We start from the raw sequence: 7,256 nt of genomic DNA, 5'->3' as shown, positions 1-7,256 counted from the left end.
TGAATTTTACCCCACATATTTAAAATTACGATAATTTTTTTAAAACGTTTTTTATTTTAAAATTGTGGGGTACAGTTAAGGGTTAGGTATACAAATATGCATTGTTCAGGCACCCTTGTTGATAAGGGGTGTCTCCCCATCCCCAACGGTAGTTTTTTTTTTAAGGGGGAACTCTCTTTGTCTCTTTACCTGAACTCTCTATGAAACTGTCAGCCTGCTGTGGGATCACATCCAGCTGTTAGACTCCACCAATTGCTGGCTGATTGTTCTGTTTGACAGTGTTCTGTTTGATAAATTGTTCCAGTCTTGTCCAGTTAAATTTGGGCCCCTTTGTCGGGATATTCTTTCAGATCAGTCTCTGAGGCTTATTCCAACTCCAAGAGGGATCTTCTTAGCTGATTCTTTCCCTGGCTCTCTCTGTATACTTTTAGCTGGTCTACAGTTTAGCTTGTTGCTCTAATGGAGCTTCCAGGCTCCTCTTAATTGCTTAACAACAAAATCTTCATTGTTTTTGAGAGCATTCTTACACTTGAACTTTCCCACATTGTGTTCCACATAAAGTGTTTCCTTGGGGAGAGCTTCAGAGCTCTGTTTTTATGGCTTGCCTCCCCCTTGGGCAAAACCTCTGCACTACTGCTCTGGAACTTGGGAAACTTGGGCAGAGACAGTGTCCCTCTTATTTTAGAGTGACAACCCTGCTTTATAAGCAGAGTGCTGGACAGGGCAGCAGTCTCTAGTCCTCTTGGCTTGCCTCTGCCAGGATAGAGAATCTCTGCCCTATGAGCCAACTGGGGCCAGGGTGATTAAGGCTCCAGGATTCTCAGCCTTCGTACCTGAGGTAGAGTTTCTGCCCTGTGAGTAGAAGGGTGGTTGTAGGAGGTGAGCTCCAGACTTATCAGCTAATCTTACCTCAAGTAGAACTTTTGCAACATGGTGCTGGCAGCTCTGAGAAATTTTATCAGCCTGTCCCTTACAAGGAGATATAGAAGCCCTCAGCTGAATGCTGGGGAGGAGAGGTAGCCTGTGTTCTTGGCTTCACCTGCCTGAAGTTAAGCTTCCATCACGCTAAGCTGAAGGAAAGGGAGGAAGTGGTTTGAGGCTCAAATATTATTGATGCTCACTGTTCTTACTGAGATTTAGTAGCTTTTCCTTGAATAAAAGTTTATTAACTTGCTTTGTGCTCTCAGGACAATTACCAGAGGCTTTAAATGATTGTGGTTTTGATTTTAAGCAATTTTCACCAGGACTGGGCGTTTCACTGGGAGAAGGTTCTCGGAGTTCCTCAGGTGGCCATTCCAGAAGTCATGTCTCCTATCATGAGTACTCACTGTGAAGCAGTATTTTAGTCAAGTTAATCTGGACACAGTGTTCAGGATAAATTAAGAGGTAGGAGAGGTTGGAGCCAGGTAGAAGAGATAGCAGGCTATTGCATGAGTTTTGATGTAAAGGAATAAGGGTTTGAATTAGATGGTGGGAGGAAAAAGGGAAAGAAAGAAAAGGGTGATTAGGTGATGAAAACTGCCTCAGGATTTCTCCACAGGTTAAATATGGGATGCAAGGGAGAGGGAAAAGTCAGAGATGATTCCAAGATGATATGCATATTCTTTGACTTAAACAAGTCCAGGAGGACCTTGCTTTGAAGAGTGAAGCCCTCATTTGACCCAAGGTGATTCTAGAGAAAGGCAAATCTGACTTAGATCTGTCGAGACTGTGGTAACACATATATTCAAGGGAAAAGACAAAGTCATGACTAGAAAGGGAGGACTGTGAATGGAGGAGAGTTCGAGTTGTATAAACAAAGGGACTTGAAGTCAAACTTTTCATGTAACACCTGACAAAGTTGTCCACATCCAACATAATGAAAGTCATGAGAGGAGATAAGTTTCAGAAAGAGAGAGAGAGAAACAGACTAGGTTACCTTAAACTTGGGAGAGTAGAACTTTTAGGAAGCAGGAGGAGGAAAACAGTATTGAAAATTAAGAAGTTACCACAAGAAAGGTAGAAAAAATGATAGCTAGCATTTATCAAGCCCTTTAAGAGCCAAGCACGGTTTTAAGAGTTTTACATGTTTTCTTATATTTAACCCTCACAGTAACTCCATGGGATGGGTAATATTATCCCTATTTGACAGATGGAGAAACAGGCTAGAGAGGTGAAATAATATGCTCAAGTTCACATGATACAAAGTAAAGCCAAAATTAAAACCTAGGCAACCACGACCATGCATAATTCTTATTCCAAACCATTTGCCCTAAGAAACACACATACAACAGTACTCATGGTAGTGCTGTTTGTAATAGCCTAAGATTGCAAACAGCCCAAATGTCCATCAACACTAGAATGGATAATTGTGGTATAACATATTCAATGGAATACCATATGGCATTGAAAATGAACAGACCATTGCTGTAAGCACAAAACTCACATAATGTTGAGTCAAAGAAGCCAGTCACAAAAGAGAACATGGGGCCAGGTATGGTGACTTATGCCTGTAATCCCAGCACTTTAGGACACCAAGGCAGGAGGATTGCTTGAGCCCAGGAGTTCAAGACCAACCTAGGCAACTTAGCAAGACCTCACCCCTCAAAAAAAAAACAAAAAAAAATTTACCTGGGTGTAGTGGCATGTACCTGTTGTCTTGGTTGCTAGGGAGGCTGAGGTGGAAGGATCACCTGAGCCCAGGAGGTCGAGACTGTGGTGAGCTGTGTGTCACTGCACTCTAGCCTGGGTGGCAGACTCTAACTCAAAAAAGAAAAAAAAAAAGACATATGACTCTATTTATATAAAGTTCAAAAAGAGGCAAAATGCTCTATGATATGAGGTCATGTGACCTCTGTGGGGTAGGAGAGCCTTGAGAGGGCCCAAGGGAAGGTTTCTGGGGGTGCCAATAATGTTCTGCTGGGTGGTGGTTACACAGGTGTGCTCACTTAGAAAAATTCATCAAGCTGCACAAACTTATGTCTCATGTACTTTTCTGTGGATAAGAAACACTTCAATAAAAAGTTTACTAAAATACAATAAAGCAAAATAGAACTAGGTCATCTGATTTGAGGGCCCACCCTTTTAACCACTGAGCTATCCAGATAGCACGTGTCTTTTTTTCCTCTTCAACAAAGAAACCATGGAGGGGGATCCTGTAAAATTATAAATTCAAGACCAGGTGCAGTGTCTCACATCCTGGGAGGCCAACAGTGGCTCAGCACTCTGGAAGGCCAAGGTGGAAGGATTGCTTGAGCCCAGGAGTTCAAGTCCAGCCTGGGCAACATAGTGAGAAAGTTGTCTCTACAGAAGAAAATTAAAAACTTGCTTGAGCCCAGGAGTTCAAGTCCAGCCTGAGCAACATAGTGAGAAAGTTGTCTCTACAGAAGAAAATTAAAAACTTAGCCGGGCATGGTAGCACATACCTATAGTCCCAGCTACTCAGGAACTGAGGCAGAAGGATTGTCTGAGCCCAGGAGGTCAAGGCTGTATTGAGCCATGATCATGCCACTGCACTCCAGCCTGGGTGACAGTGAGATCCCAACTAAAAAAAAATTATATATATATATACACACACACACATATATATATAGATTTAAGAGAAATTGAAGAGATCAATCAACCAAATGCTATGTATGGATCTTATTAGAATCCTCATTAAAGCAAGCTATAAAAATATTTTACAAAACCATTGGGGAATTTGAACACTGACTACATTTTCGTTGATTTTAAGGAATTACCTATTTTAGGTAAGTTAATTATATTATGATTATGTTTTGTAAGAAGTCCTTATATTTCAGAGACACCTACTACCATATTTATGGATGAAATGATATTTTGCCGGGGATTTCCTTCAAAAGAATGAGGATATAGAGATGAAAAATTGACCATGGATTGATCATTGTGGAAGGTGGATGATGGCTACCTGGGTTTTATTGTACTGGTCTCTCTACTTGTGTGTCTAGTTGATTATTTTGCAAAATAAGAAGTTTTTGTAAAAAATGAAGACAGCTCACATTCAGTATGTGGGCAAAGGAATTGATTCCCATGGCTTCATATTTTAAAATGTGTTTTGCCTTTGGGAGGGAAAGAGAAGAGAGAAAGCACATGGGTCACGAGACACCAGGAAGAAAGGGATGTGAGGTGAGGGCCCGGGTTGATGGTGCCTGTCGCTGTGTTTTTATGTCTATTCCCTGCTGCTCCATAGGAACCATTCTGGCAAAGTCACCATGACCCCTACACACTGCAGCACACGGCATTTGGTTTTCAATCCCCTCTTACTTGACATCTTGATAGACTGGGACTCTGGTAGCTAGGCCCCCCTGCTTCTAAGGCACTTCCATTTTCCTTTGTCCCCTTCTTAATCTTCTCCATGGACTCTGCTTCCTGTGTCTGATTCTTCAGCCTTGGGCCTGACCTCAGCCCTCTGCTCTTCTTCCCCATCCCCTCTTCCCAAGTGATTTTTGCCCTCACCCAGTGCTTAAGTTGTTGCCAGGGCTGTCTTTCTAAAATGCAATTCTGTTCAGCTGATTCCCCTGTTAAAGCCCAGGAATAGCTTCTCATTGCCCAAGTGATAACTTTCAGACTCCTACTGGAGGCACAGGAGGTCCTTCAGCATCTTTTGGTACCTCCACTTCCTTTCTGTCTTCCTTCTCCAGCCTTCCCTCCTCCCCTTCCCCTTCACACCCTCCGAGTCAACCAATTACATGATCAACCTTTCTGGAATGCGTTGTGCTATTTCTTGCTCCCATACCTTTGACTCCATCTGGAATACTCACCCACAAGCGTCCGTACCTAGAAAACGCTACTCATCCTTCAAGGCTCTGCTGCAAGTTAACTCCATTGGTAAAGCCTTTCCTCATCTTCTTGAAGAGTTCATTCGTCCATTCACTCATTCATTCAGTCATTCAAAATATATGTAAATCTAAGGCCTTGTGCTGAGACTGAGTGCTGAGGGCAAGAATCCACATAATTCACACTTTACATCATAGTTCCCATCTCACCGAAGTATTAACTTGTTTATATAATAGCTACTCCCCCTACCCCTTGAGGCCAAGGTTGGTGATTTACTCATCTCCGTATCCCAGTGACAGTAGGCACTAAACCACGTCTTTTAAAAAATGGAATTGAAGGAGAATAATTACTGAGAAAAAGGCTTTGGGTTTGGTCATTCAAACACTGTTGATAATCTTTGGGTGTCTATGTACTAAAGTTTAGAGTTGGGGTGAAGAAAACAAGCCTTTTTCTTTTGAGGGTTAAGGAGAACTTAGGAATTGGTACAGTTGTAGGCCACTTGTTTGAGAAATGTTATCAGTGAGAAGAGGCAGAAAGCAGGATGGCAGCAAGATTAAGTAATGGGGGAGTTCAGCCTATTTGTAATGACAGATAGGGAGGCGCCAGTGGAAGTAGACTTAAGATGCCAGTGAGAGCAGGCAATGAAGCAGAAGTAAAATGACGAAGAAAGCTAGGTTTTTTTCCTTTAGGAGAGTAGGGACAGGTGGGCCTGGTACAGGTCTGGGGACAGCTCTTCCTCTAAGACAGAAGAAAAGGATCGAAATGGAATAATAGTGAAACTGTCCTCACAGCGTTGAAGAAAATCGCATGCCAGGTCAGGACAGAGATATAGATACATTTAACCATTAATCAGGCTGCACTTTGGACCATTTTCTTGTTGCTAGAAGTCATGTAATATTAGATACTAACCATTTGCATCCCCGTATTCTTATGCATAGGATTTCTGACATGAGGGTCAGAGACTGTTGAAGAATTTATTCGCATCCCCGTTGTTCCTATAAACAGGGTTTCTGGCATTAGAATCATAAGGCTTGCCTGGCACGGTGGTTCATGCCTATAATCCCAGCACTGGGAGGCGGAGGCAAGAGGATTGTCTGAGTCCAGGGTTTTGAGACCAGCCTGGGCGACTTGGCAAGACCTTGTCTCTACAATAAATCAAAAAATTAACCAGGCGTGGTGGTACGCGCCTATAGTTCCAGCTTCTTGGAAGGCTGAGGCGGAAGAATCACCTGAGCCCAGCAGACTGAGTCTGCGGTGGCCATGAGCATGCCAGTGCATTCCAGCCTGAGTGACAAAGTGAGACTTCTACACACACACACACACACACACACTCTCTCTCTCTCTCTCTCTCTCACAAAAGAATCATAAGGCTTTTGGTTAAGGATTGCTTCTGATGTTTTTCAGACCCTGAATTTTAGCAACCAGTTGCAAGATCCCTACAGAGGAATGAGATCAGTATGAGAATGCAGCTTCTTCATCTCCCTGTCTCCTGACTTCAGCCTGCACTCTTCAACCAATCAATGACCTCCACACTTTGGCCTACTTCAGAACCCTTAAAAACCCTAGCCCAAACTTCTCGTGGAGCTGGATGTGAGGTTTCCTCTTATGTCTTGCTTCGGTGACCCTATGATTAAACTTCTTCCTCTAATGCAACTCAGTGCCTCCACGTATTGACTTACTGTGTGCATCGGGTAATGACTCTATTAGGGTTATAACAGCAGTCACTTTGAGTGCCTGCCTTATGCCAGATCCATTCATTTTCCTATACTTAATTTATTATACTTATTATATTATAGTAATTTATTATACATATTGTACTATATAATCCTCAGACAGTCTTGATTTTCAGATAAGCAGATTGGCCCGAAGTGTTTCAGTGGTTTTCCACCGGCTACGCATTAGAATCACCTGAGGAACTTGGGTCTCATTCCCACCTTTCCTGATTTAATTTTATCTGGGAAAGAGCACTGGCCTCTGGATTGTTTAAACTCTTCAGGTGACTCTAATGTACAAAGTGAAGGAACCAATGTAAGGAATTTGCCAGAGGTGACCCATGTGCTAGAATGGACTCTAACTCAGGTCCGATGATTCAAAGACCCATATACTCTTTCTCCTAGCACTGTGGTTCTCGAAGTGTGGTCCCCAGTGCAGCAGCATCAGAAACACCAGAAACTTTTCTAATAAAAAAAGTAAGTCTTGCCTAGTAAATCAGGAACTCTGGGGTGGGGCCTAGCAATCTGGTTTAACAAACCTTTCAAGTGATTCAAGTTTGAGTGGGAGGATCACTTTAGCCCAGGAGTCTGAGACCAGCCTGGGCAACATAGCAAGATCTCATCTCTACAAAAAATAAAAAATAGCTGGGCTCGGTGGTTCAGCCTGTAATCCCACGCTTTGGGAGGCCGAGGTGAGTGGATTGCCTGAGCCCGCGGGTTCAAGACCTGCCTGGACAACTTGGTGAGACCTCATCTCTACAATAATTATTT

This window comes from Carlito syrichta, unplaced genomic scaffold (genome assembly GCF_000164805.1).
Source record: "Carlito syrichta isolate Samal-C Ts95f unplaced genomic scaffold, Tarsius_syrichta-2.0.1 Scaffold313872, whole genome shotgun sequence".
In the NCBI taxonomy this organism is placed as follows: Eukaryota; Metazoa; Chordata; class Mammalia; order Primates; family Tarsiidae; genus Carlito; species Carlito syrichta.
The sequence above is the reverse complement of the archived record's forward strand: the minus strand, read 5'-3'. Positions refer to the sequence as shown.